We start from the raw sequence: 13838 nt of genomic DNA, 5'->3' as shown, positions 1-13838 counted from the left end.
GAATATAGTGACTGATGTGACAGTCTTTCACAGATACCAGTTTTATTTCAAAGTAAAATAAATTTTTGAATTAGTGATGGTAGCTGGAGGGATTGGAAAGAGTGGTGGGTTGGGTTTGTAAAGAGGGGAAGAAAGAGCACAATACATGGAAAAGTTCACAATAACACCATGTTATAGTAAGTAAAGAGTGCTATGCAATTATCTTGCTCTTGTTTCTGTATTTATTTATTTATTTATATTCTCTGTATGAAACATTTGCATCTTCCGTTGGATAATGTTGATAATATTTGCTAAATAATACTTGACACACCCACAATCAACTTAAAAAATAAACTATATAATCTAGATTGTAAATGTTGCATAATGTATTTACCAACCTTAGATTACATGCTTTAGTTTTTAGGGTATTAATTATTCCAAAAAATAAGTCTAGATTTTTCTTTGCTCCACTGGCAGTGAGTTGTGTATGTGAAAAATGCTGAGTTGTACCATGACTCAGCTTCCATATTAAAGAAGCTGAGTTTGCCTGTTCAAAGATCAGAGGAAGGCAAAGGCACACCACTTTCAATAGGATCATGCCTGTAAAGCAGTGTGGTGTTCAAACCAAAATTCAGGCTGAGAACAAGCTTTGCTTCACTTAAGCAAACACAATACACAAATCTTTTGTTATAGAAAAGCCACTTGTGTGGTGGAGGTAGAATAGCAAGAAGGTGTAATCAATTCACTTCACCTATTTTGTTGCTCTTGATAGCTGGTCTCTCTTCTCTCAATCGTTGTGACTGGCTGAAAATTGTCAGTGAGAGAAGGATAATCCAATAATGAAGCCCACATGGTATGTAATGTTGAATATTAGTAAATTTCAACAACACTTTTGAAATATTAATGGTCTGTGCCCAGCTCAGCATTAAAAGTTCTCTTTTAAATGGAGGTACAGGAACAAGTTTATATGCTGACTAGCTTCACAGATGAGGAGATTGAAGAAAGACATGATGAGATAAAAGAACTTATTCAGATAGTTAAGGTAGACAAAATTTAATTGTGATGGGGGACTGGAATTAAACAGTAGGAAAAGGAACAGAAGGAAAAATAGTTGGTGAATGTAGACTAGGGGCAAGGAATGAAAGAGGAAGCTGGTTGAAATTTGCACAGAGCACAATTTAATCATCACTAACATTTGGTTTAAGAATCATGGAAGAAGGTTGTATAAGTGAAGAAACCTGGAGACATGAAGGTTTCACATTGCTTATGTAATGGTAAGAAAGAGATTTTCAAAGCAGATTTTAAATTGCAAGACATTTCCAGGAGTAGATGTGGACTCTTGAACACAATTTATTGGTTATGAACTTCAAAAATCTGAAGAAATTGCAAAAAGGTTGAATATTAAGAAGATGGGACTGGGATAAATTGAAAGAACTAGAGATGGTTGAGAGTTTCAGATGGGCATGAGGCGCAATTGACTATTACAGGGGAAAGGGAAAAGTAAAAGCCAAATGGATAGTTTTGGGAGATGAAATAGTGAAGGAAGCAGAGGATAAAATAGGTAAAAAGAAAAGGCCTAGTAGGAATCCTTGGATAACATGAGGGATATTGAATTTAATTGGTGAAATGAGAAAATATAAAAAATGCAGCCAATGAAGCTGGCAAAAGTGAATACAAATGTCTAAAAAAATGAGGTTTACAGGTAGTGTGAAATGGCTATGTGGGAATGGCTAGATGACAAATGTAAGGATTTAGAAGCCTATATCACTAGGAGGATGATTGATACCACCTGCAGGAAAATTAAAGAGGCTTTTGGAGAAAAGAGAAGCAGCTGTATGAATATCAAGGGCACTGATGGAAAACCAGTCCTAAGCAAAGAAGGGAACCTGAAAGGTGGAAGGAATATTTAGAGGGTCTGTATAAGGGAGATTAACTTGAGGGCAGTATTACAGAAATGGAAGGGGACGTGATACTGTGATACTGCGAGAAGAATTTGACAGAGTGTTGAAAGATCTAAGTCGAAACAAGGCGCATGGAGTAGATGAATTCCCTCAGCGCCACTAATATCCTTGGGATATCCAGCCACGACCAGACTCTTCCATCTGGTTTGCAAGATGTATGAGACAGGCGAAATACCCTCAGACTTCAAGAAGAACACAATAATTCCAATTCCAAAGAAAGAAGGTGCTGACAGGTGTGAATATTACCGTACTATCAGTTTAATAAGTCATGGTTGCAAAATATGAACATGAATTCTTTACCAAAAAATGGAAAAACTGGTAGAAACCAACCTTGGGGAAGATAAGTTGGGATTCTAGAGAATTGTCGGAACATGCAAGCAGTACTGATCTTACGAGTTATCTTAGAAGATAGGTTAAGGAAAGACAAACCTATGTTTGTAGACTTTGTAGAGGAAGTTTTTGACAGTGTTGACTGAAGTACTCTCTCAGAAATTCTGAAGGGAGCAGGGGTAAAATACAGAGACTGAAAAGTTATATACAACTTGTACAGAAACTAGATGACAGTTATGAGTCATAGGGTATGGAAGGGAATCCGTATTTGAGAACGAAGTAAACAGGGTTGTACCTACCCACATGTTATTCAGTATGTACATTGAGCAAGCAGTAAAGGAAACCAAAGAAAAATATAGAGTAGGAATTAAAGTCCAGGGAGAAGAAATAAAAACTTTGAGATGTGCTGATGACATTGTATTTCTGTCAGAGACAACGAAGGACTTGGAAGAGCAGTTGAATGGAATGGGCAGTGTCTTGAAAGGAGGATATGAGATGACCATCAACAAAAGCAGACGAGGATAATGGAATGTATTCGAAATAAATCAGGTGATGCTGAGGGAATTAGACTGGGATACAAGACAATTGAAATACACTCCTGGAAATTGAAATAAGAACACCGTGAATTCATTGTCCCAGGAAGGGGAAACTTTATTGACACATTCCTGGGGTCAGATACATCACATGATCACACTGACAGAACCACAGGCACATAGACACAGGCAACAGAGCATGCACAATGTCGGCACTAGTACAGTGTATATCCACCTTTCGCAGCAATGCAGGCTGCTATTCTCCCATGGAGACGATCGTAGAGATGCTGGATGTAGTCCTGTGGAACGGCTTGCCATGCCATTTCCACCTGGCGCCTCAGTTGGACCAGCGTTTGTGCTGGACGTGCAGACCGCGTGAGACGACGCTTCATCCAGTCCCAAACATGCTCAGTGGGGGACAGATCCGGAGATCTTGCTGGCCAGGGTAGTTGACTTACACCTGGCACGGGATACATGCGGACGTGCATTGTCCTGTTGGAACAGCAAGTTCCCTTGCCGGTCTAGGAATGGTAGAACGATGGGTTCGATGACGGTTTGGATGTACCGTGCACTATTCAGTGTCCCCTCGATGATCACCAGTGGTGTACGGCCAGTGTAGGAGATCGCTCCCCACACCATGAGGCCGGGTGTTGGCCCTGTGTGCCTTGGTCGTATGCAGTCCTTATTGTGGCGCTCACCTGCACGGCACCAAACACGCATACGACCATCATTGGCACCAAGGCAGAAGCGACTCTCATCGCTGAAGACGACACGTCTCCATTCGTCCCTCCATTCATGCCTGTTGCGACACCACTGGAGGCGGGCTGCACGATGTTGGGGCGTGAGCGGAAGAAGGCCTAACGGTGTGCGGGACCGTAGCCCAGCTTCATGGAGACGGTTGCGAATGGTCCTCGCCGATACCCCAGGAGCAACAGTGTCCCTAATTTGCTGGGAAGTGGCGGTGAGGTCCCCTACGGCACTGCGTAGGATCCTATGGTCTTGGCGTGCATCCGTGCGTCGCTGCGGTCCGGTCCCAGGTCGACGGGCACGTGCACCTTCCACCGACCACTGGCGACAACATCGATGTACTGTGGAGACCTCACGCCCCACGTGTTGAGCAATTCGGCGGTACGTCCACCCGGCCTCCCGCATGCCCACTATACGCCCTCGCTCAAAGTCCGTCAACTGCACATACGGTTCATGTCCACGCTGTCGCGGCATGCTACCAGTGTTAAAGACTGCGATGGAGCTCCGTATGCCACGGCAAACTGGCTGACACTGACGGCGGCGGTGCGCAAATGCTGCGCAGCTAGCGCCATTCGACGGCCAACACCGCGGTTCCTGGTGTGTCCGCTGTGCCGTGCGTGTGATCATTGCTTGTACAGCCCTCTCGCAGTGTCCGGAGCAAGTATGGTGGGTCTGACACACCGGTGTCAATGTGTTCTTTTTTCCATTTCCAGGAGTGTAGATGAGTTTTGCTATTTGGGGAACAAAATAACTGATGATGGTCAAAGTAGAGAGGATATAAAATGTAGACTGGCAATGGCTAGGAAAGCATTTCTGAAGAAGAGTAATTTGTTAACTTCAAATGTAGATTTAAGTGTTAAGAAGTCTTTTGTGAAGATTTTTGTCTGGAATGTAGCCATGTATTGAAGTGAAATGTGGATAATAACAGTTTATACAAAAAGAGAATAAAAGCTTTTGAAATCTTATGCTACAGAATAATGTTGAAGATTAGATGGGTAGATCATGTAACTAATGAGGAGGGATTTAGGTTGCAGCAGTTATTCGGAGAGCCTGTGGCTTGCACAGGATAGATTAGCATGGAGAGCTGTATCAAACGAGCCTTTGGACTGAAGACCACAACAGCAGTAACAACAGAAACATTCCATACTGCAATTGTCTACAGTTTTTTCTATCCAGTTTTAGTGCAGTAGACTTACTCTCAACAAAATAATTAGCAATAGCCTAGTGTGGCAAAAGGGCAATCAACATAAGTCACAATATTAGTGGTAGAATAATTTCACCAGAATAATGCGCTGTTTTTCAGATTGAGCAAAAACATCCCACTTATATGAGATACACAGTAGAAGTATGTTCACACTAATCAGCACTGTCTATTGCTGTATTGGATTGTTATCTTAGCAGTACATCATTATCAAAGTTAATCACCGTTGTCCATCTTGAATGCAAATTCACAATGCGATGTAATTGAAACACATTGTCATTGAGTTAGTAAATAATATGACCCATGTGATCCAACTCAAATGCAGTACAGTTTGTGAGCTGTTAGAGTGAAGTTTTTCCAAACAATCTGACTTGAAAACCCTAAGAGGGAGGGTGTGGTCTTATATAACATCAGTAAGCAGATCAAAAGTAACTATTCATTCAAGGACCATACTGGCACCAAAATGGAAGATGATAGAGTGAAGGCTGAAGTACTGACTTCGGTCTTCTGAAATTGCTTCATCACAGAAGAATCATATTTTGGTCCCTACTTTCAATCATCATATGAACACCGAAATGGTAGATATTGAGGTGAGCAATCATGGAATAGGAAAGCAACTACAGTCACTCAGTAAGGGAAAGGTGTCAGTACCAGATGAGATACCTGTGAAAATGTACACAGCTGATGTGAAACAACTTGCCTCCATATTAGCAGCAGTACAGCGTAGGTCACTGAGTAATGAAGGGCACCTAGTGACTGCAAAAAAAGTGCAGGTCATTGCCATTTTCAAGATGGGTTGTAGACCAGATACATGTAATTATAGGCATATGTCACTGACATCAGTATGTTGTAAAATTGTGAAACACGTGTTGTGCCCATGTATTATGATATTTTTGGAGAATGAAAATCTCCTCCGTAAAAATCATCATGGATTCTGCAAATTGGGATCTTGCAAAATTCAGCTCACTCTGTTCCTGCATGAGATCCACAGCGCTGTAACATCAGTGCTCAGGTTGATGCCATTTTCCTAAACTTCATGAAGGCACTGCTGTTTAGTGAAAAAAACATGAGCTTACTGAGTATTAGGCCAGATTTTCAACTGTATTAAAGACTTCACGCAGAGAGAACTCATCGTGTCATTCTTAAAGGAACAAAATCAACAGATCCAAAGTTAGTTGCAGGAGTACCTCAATAAAGTGTGATCAGACTGCTACTATTTACAGTTTATATAAATGATATAATAGAAGTTGTTGGAAACTCCTTAAGGCTATTGTCAAATGCTGCAGTGGTTTGCAAGAAGGTAACATCATCAGAAGACTGTAGCAATTTGCAAAAGGACTTGCAGTGACTGGCAGTTGATCCTGAACATATTTCACATACATAGGAGAAGAACTCCAATACTGCGCAACTGCACCATCAATGACAAATTGCTGGAAACAGTACCTACCATAAAATATCTAGGATTAACCATCCAGAGTGACCTTAAGTGGAATGAACTCACGAAACTAATAGTAGAAAAGCAGATACTAGGCTGAGATCCTTAGGAAGAGTCCTAAGGAAATGTGACTCAGCCATGAAAGAAGTGGCTTATCAAACGGTTGTTCAACTAATTCTTGAGTATTGCTAATCTCTTTGGGACCTTTACCATGTAAGACTAATAGAAGGGATAGAGAAGGTCCATGAAGAGCAGTGTTTTTTGGCACACACACATTTAATTGGTACGAGAGCATTGCAGAGATGCCCAACAAACTCCAGTGGCAGACACACTACAAGAGAGGTGTTGTGAATCAAAGAGTGGATCACTATTGAAATTCTGAGGGAGTACATTTTGGGAAGAGTCAGATTTTCTCCCACAGATGTCTTATGAAATTACTACAATGAGAAGATTCAAAAAATTGGAGCTAATACAGGGGCTCACTGACAGTCATTTTTCGCACGCACCATCTTGATTGAAATGGGGAACAGGGAATCAGATAGTGGTACCAGAAGTACCCTCTGCCACACACCATAAGTGGCTTGCAGAGTACTAGTTATTACTTTTATTTCTGGGTCGCAGCCTCTTTTGACATAAGTATTACTCATTTTGTAACTGAAGCCGGGCTGTCACGGAGGTGTTACACTATTATTAGCTCACCTGAGACTCAGATATGTAGATGTTACTTGTTCAAGAGCATGCCGAGATTAGAGATTTTATGGTGGTGTGAGCTGTTTAAATATTGGCATACAGATATTTGTTGATCTTAGAAATTACATGATGTTTTGAAAAGTGGCTAGGTTAAATTCTGCTTCTTTGAATGGCCTATGAATCTGGACAGTTTTTTGGTTTATGGACAATGTTGAAAGTAAGTAAATTATAAAAGCATATGGAACTTTGCTATGATTCCCTGTTGGCAATATTCATCTTGAAAATAATTTTACATTATGATAAACGATTCAGAATCTTAATTAGAGGGCTGATCAGTTAATAATGGGTATTATCTGATTTGGAAAAAATAGAATAGCAAAAGTACACTGATCAAGTTCAGAATCGAGCAAGCACTGTGGCAAAATAGGCAGTTGAAATTATGAGGGTCCATACTTATTTTGTAAGTTAATTAGTTTCAGGTAATTTAAAGTACATTTTCAGAAAGAGTTAAATTTTTCCTTTGGAATTAATGGTAACAGCACTTCGTATTATGCCTATTAACTCAAAATGTCTTTACATTAGGTTCTATAGTATAATTTTCAATTAGTTATAACTTTTAACTGAACTTCCTGTAAAACTATTTATGGACGTACTACATATTCATGTACAACAGTATTACTGTTTCAAAAAAAAAAAAAAATTAGTTATTCATGTGTGTAGAAAATATAGCAGATGGAAGCATTCCAACTTGTTATGTCTCAAAGATAGAAGTTATTGCATCACGTGATTAATCAATGATGATTAAAAGAGGATGACAAAAACAAAAGGAGGTGAAAGTATGGTTATTAGAAATCTATAACCAGAGATCAGACTGCAGTTAATAGTTAATCTAGAATTTTTCTCTTGTACTGATTTTACCCTTCTTTTGTGCAATAGAGACTTTTTTTAACACATTTCTGGAGTATCATTGAATATTTTTATTGAAATCCTTTATGTTCCATAGTCTAGGTAGGACTGGATTCAGATTTTATTCATTTTTATGTGACAAATTCTGTTGCACATCAAATTACAGTATTTTGATTAAAATATTGTTTTAATGTGTGTGATCCATGTGGTCTTCACTTTGTTACAAAAGTTTATTCATACTAAAAGAGAAAAAAGTATAATGTAGTATTTTCTGCTTCAAACTAATCTCGAGGATGCTTCTACCAATGCAAAATGTAACACAAAATGGGTATTGAAAGATAGGCTGAATGTATCTCTAGAGCCAACAAATGCTGTCATTTTTTAACCTCCTGGAATCCAGATTCCATCTAAAAGAGAATCGGGGAGACACAAGGAATTAACAGGCTATAATAAATAAATAAATAAATAAATAAAGTTAATAAATCTTTTAACTGTGCCACATTTTTGAGTTTCTCTCAAGCAAATAATACAAATACAAATACAAAAATTGTGCCTAGATGACAATTGTGCATTTTTAACTATTTGAGATGCAGTTTCTTCAGACTTTGTTTGCTCCTTATTCTTGCTTGTTCCTTCCACTCTTCCTCATACATTGCAGCTACTACTAAAAAAAAAAAAAAAAAGAAAAATAATAATAATACAAATTTCCGTGCACTCCCTAGCAGTGGGGTTATGCTGACATTTCATGAGGTCCTTTCATAACATTTACACCCACATTAACTTCATAGTCTGATTCTGCCTTTTCCAATGCCTACTAGACTTCAGTCTACCATTCCTTCATTTAAACTTCTCACTCCCATCTTCTGCATTTCTTTCTGTGTCATACTTTAAGATACAAATAATAGCACAACCAAAATGAACCGAAGTTTATTCTTCTTCTGCATACAAGCAAACAACAGTTGAGAACATAGACTCAAACAGAAGCATGCACTGTAGTTACTGATAGAAGCAGGTGCTGACAATAAGTATGAATGGAATATATGGGCAAGTGTGTGCTGCACTGCACTTATGAAGATGAGAGCTCTGGTAGACGGCGCAGTGGATGCCGTGCCCTGTGCACAAATCATTGCCATCGCAAGTGACCTCTGGTAGCCGGCCTGCGCAGATCCCATTGGCAGAATATTCGAAGTATAGTGCACCATAGGTCTGGTGCTATGGTGCATATCCACGTATTATATATAGGCTTATACCATCCTTCTCCACATGGGGAAAACGAACTCTACCAATGCGGACGTCAGGGCACTGTTGAAACATCCGTGGCTGATGTTGAAGTCGATGCCAGTGGCGGCAGAAGGAGATTGCGGGCCTGAACCGATGAGTAGGGGCAGAAGTGGCATAGTTGTGGACATACACAACAGCCATTCCCACACAAAGTAGTATAATAGGTACTGGTGACAAGGGCTCTGGTAGCATCTCGATTTCCGCTTCCTTGATGTGGTAGAACTGTATTGACGGTGAAGGCAGTGGTCACTCAAGTCAGGGGTGCCGGTGTTGAAGGGCCCAGAGTCACTGAGCCAGCTGCTGACAGAATGTCTGGTGTCAATGAAGCATTGTGGAAAAGCCCAGCAGCAAAGGCTACCGTTCAGAAGCCTACATTGATGAAAATATATTAGATCTAATTGCAGCAAATAGGTCGGGTATCGAAGTGGAGAAGAATTATCATATTTCATCAAAATATAAGAGGTATTAGAGATCAATTTAGTGAACTGCTTATAGATATTGGACAGTGACATTATTGGTATATTGGAGGAACCACTTAAATAATTTGACAAATCAGAGGCTTCCTTTACGAGGATACAGATTAGCTGTCTGCTTTTCAAGGAGAGGCCATAGACATAAAAAAACATTACTCCATTTGAGTGTGTAGCCATATCACAACATTGCAATGAACAGTTATTTGAATGTGGTACAGGGGCAGTTGAATTTAATGATACTAAACTTGTAATTGTTGTTATTTATAGGTCTCGTAACTCTGACTTCAGGGCATTCTGCTCAAGCTAGAGAGGCTTCTTGGTTCACTTTATAGGAAGCACCAAAAATTATTTATATTTGGTGACTCAATATTAATTCTGTACATGACCGTGCAAGGAAAAGGATGTTGGTAGATCTCTTAAACTCATATGATCTTAGCAGACTGTGGTTTTCCCAAGGGTGCAAGGGAACAGTAGCACAGCCATAGACAATATTTTTATTAATTCTTCATTACTAGATGGGTATTCTGTTAGTAAAAGGGTAATTTCCTTTCAGATCATGTTGCACAAATTTTAACTCTAAAAGGTTTATTCAATTAAATGTTATATACATAAACTATGTAGAAAAGCTAATACAGTGGCAATAGAAATTTTTTTAAGCTTCATTAAGGAACAAGAGTGGCAAGATGTTTATAGTGCCGATAACATAAATGACAAATGTAATTCTTTCCTTAACACATTTCTCATTCTCTTTGAAAGTTAGTTTCCATTAGAACGTTCTAATCAGGGTACTACCAGTAAAAGGCAGCCTGGGTGGCTGACTTGTGGGATAAGGATATCATTTAGACCAAATGGGAATTTATCAAAATGTTAGTAGTAGTCACAATCAAGCTACAGTAGCCCATTACAAACAGTATTGTAAGGTTCTTAAAAATGTTACTAGGAAGGCAAAGAGTATGTGGCGCACAAATAAAATAGCTAATTCACAGGATAAAATTAAAAACATATAATCAGTAGCACAAGGTTGATGACATAAATAGTAAAAATATTTCTGTTACTGATATGTCAGATATACTTACAGTATTTAACCATCATTTTCTGAGCATTGCTGGTGAAAATAAAAACTTACTTTCTATAAAGAGTCATGAACTCTCTTGGAACATGCCTTTCCAAGATAGATGTCTGAAATATTTCTCTGTGATACAGACAAGGGGGAAATTGAGTCAATAATTAAATCACTAAAGACTATGGATTCTCATGGATGTGATGGAGTATCTAGCAGAATATTAAAGTACTGTGCTGCACATGTTAGCCTTGTACTTAGCCATATTTGTAATTTTTCCTTTACGAATGGTCAGTTCCCTGTACGACTGAAGTACTCAATAGTAAAGTCGCTTTATAAAAAGGGATAATGCAGACAATTTTAGACATATTACTCTGTCATCAGTGTTTGCTAAAGTTATTGAAAAGGCTGTGTATGTAAGGATAATTGATCATTTTATTTCACATAATTTGCTATCAAATGTACAGTTCAGTTTTAGAAGTGGTTTAACAACTGAAAATGCTATATTCTCTTTTCTCTGTTGAGGAACTGGATGGATTAAACAAAAAGTTTTGAATTCCAGGCATCTTTTTTGATTTAATAAGGTGCTTGATTGTGTTGATCAGAAAATATTTTTCTAGAAGTTGGACCATTATGGAATACAGGGAGTAGGTCACAATTGGTTCATCTCTTACTTTAACAACAGACAGTAAAAGGTCATTATTCACAGTGTTGAGAGTGGCTATGGAGAGGAATCTGAGGGGGGAGGGGGGGGGGGCAGTGTCAAACGGGTTGGTGCCCCAGGGGTCATTGCTGAGACCACTCCTGCTCTTTATTTATATAAATGATATGCCCTCTAGTATTACATGTAATTCTAAAATATTTCTGTTTGCTGATGACACTAGCTTGTTAGTAAAGGATGTTGTGTGCAACATTGGCTCTGTTTCAAATAGTACAGTTCATGACAGAAGTTCATGGCTTGTAGAAAATAAACTAATGCTAAATCACAGTAGGACTCAGTTTTTACAGTTTCTAACACACAATTCAACAGAACCTGGTGTTTTAATTTCACAGAATGGGCATATGATTAGTGAAACTGAACAGTTCAAATTGGTATGTGTTAGTAAACTGTCATGGAAACCCCACAGTCAGGATCTTGTTCAAAGACTTAATACTGTCATTTTTACTGTATGAATGATATCTGAAGTATGTGATTGTTCAACATGAAAATTAGTCTGGTTTGCCTATTTTCATTTGCTTATGACATATGGTATTATATTTTGGGGTAAGTTTTCCCAATCTCAAAGGATATTTTTGGCTCAGAAACGGGCGGTTCGGGCATTTTACTGTTGTTTCTTGTTAACGATAGCAGCTTATTTCCAAGAATTAGCAGCTTTCATTCAGTTAATACTAGGCAGAAATCCAATCTGCATTTGGATCACACTTCCTTGACTCTTGTGCAGAAAGGTGTGCAGTATACTGCTGTATCCATTTTCAATAAGTTATCACAAGAATTTAAAAATCTTGGCAGTAATCCATGCACTTTCAAATTGAAACTGAAGAGTTTCCCCATGGGTTACTCCTTCTATTCTGTTGAGAAGTTCCCAGAAAAATTAAGCTGATTCCTGTGTTGTTTTATTGATTGCGTTCACATAAACTTATGGCTTGTCTGTTTTGGGATTCATAAACATTTTATTTTTATCTGTTATTACTTTAATGTTGTAATTTCATGTACTGACACGTTCCATGACCTTGGAGATTTGCTCCTCCATTTAGTCCAACGGAACTAGATGTGTAAAATAAGGACCTGATTTCTTTGAGGTTGTCCATGTTGAAAGTGGTATCAGTGATAATGAGGCAGTTGTAGTAACAATGAACACCAAAGTAAAAAGGGCAACTAAAAAACAGAAAAAATGCACGTGTTCTGCAAACTAGATAAAGAGGAGGTAGTGTCATATCTCTTTGAGAAACTCAACATACAGGATGTCCATAGTGTTCCACTTTCAAAGCGCTGTAGAAAGAGAACCACTGCTCAGAATGATGTCAAATTTGAACAGCATGTTGCTGACGGAGGGTGAAATGTCATGGAACTAAAAAGTTTAAAGAAAAATTTACCAATCGATTGCACTATAAGCCTCTGAATATGCATTCCAACAGACGCGCAGCACACAACTACCCCTCAGTTTGAGTCCAAAATACCCAATGTGACTGTCTCCATGAAGGATCGCATGAAGCTATTTTAAAAGAACGGTGACTGGGCGCCAGTAGCTCTGCAGAAGTTCCGGATACTCAGAGTATGAAAAAAGTATTGGTCTGATGTCTGCTACAGTCTGGGACAACATTACCAAAAAATTTGAAAAGACAGGTTCTCTTGAAGTGTGGTGAGGTATAGGGAGGAAAATAGTTGATCCAGCATGTGTCGATGTGGCCGCAGCATTGTAGGAGGGGTTGAGTGGTGGTATCCAAACATGCAGGTGTGGGGAACTGCCCGAACATTAGACATGCCTGCGAGCATGGTGCATAAAATCCCGCAAAACATTCTGCATTGCTAGCTATACAAACTCGCCCACCTTTAGGAGTTGCTCCCTTCTGAACTGCCAGCAGAATAAATGTTGGCTGTGGAATTTCATGCTCACAAGTAAATGGACAATGAATGGCCATGGAACATTCTATGGACAGACAAAGCCCCTTGCCGTGTCAAATGACATGTCAGTACACAGAAGTGCAACAGTAAATCTGCTCACACATCAACCAGTGCCACTTCATTCCGCAAAGTTAACTGTATGGTGCAGGCTGGTGTCATCATTTATAGTAGGGCAAGGAGATGGGCATTCGGGTACCATCACTGGTAAATGCTGTGAGAGTCTTTCACACATCATCATTCTGACCCTTCAGCAGTGTGGATAGGATCATTTTTATGTAAGATGGTGCTCCTCCACAAGTGAAGCAGGTGCTGCAGGGGCACTTCAGGATTTCTAGAATTATCAGCCACCATTTCCCCTCAGTGTAGCCATCCAATTGCGAACATAACTGAATTGCAGGCAAGCATCGGGCAACACATTCTGAATGTGAACACCCGCCCCACCCCCCCACAAAAAAAGGAGGGGAAAAAAACACTGATCTTTTGTGGAACATGCTGTTCCTTGATTTTAACCTGTGACAGAAAATGGTGGACGGCATATTGAATATGTCATCCAGTCTCACGACCATTAGAAACTGATGTCTTTTGCTATTTATGAGGTTTTTGGCCCCAGGACAATTAA

General features: G+C 39.3%; 1 protein-coding gene across 1 annotated transcript in view; it reads left to right on the top strand.

The window, feature by feature from the left end:
- Positions 1–13838, top strand: part of LOC126260152 (leishmanolysin-like peptidase) — a 613327-nt gene that overhangs the window by 576194 nt on the left and 23295 nt on the right. The gene's annotated exons all lie outside the window — the stretch shown is intronic.

This window comes from Schistocerca nitens, chromosome 5 (assembly GCF_023898315.1).
Source record: "Schistocerca nitens isolate TAMUIC-IGC-003100 chromosome 5, iqSchNite1.1, whole genome shotgun sequence".
In the NCBI taxonomy this organism is placed as follows: Eukaryota; Metazoa; Arthropoda; class Insecta; order Orthoptera; family Acrididae; genus Schistocerca; species Schistocerca nitens.
This window is presented reverse-complemented; position numbering and strand designations above follow the sequence as displayed.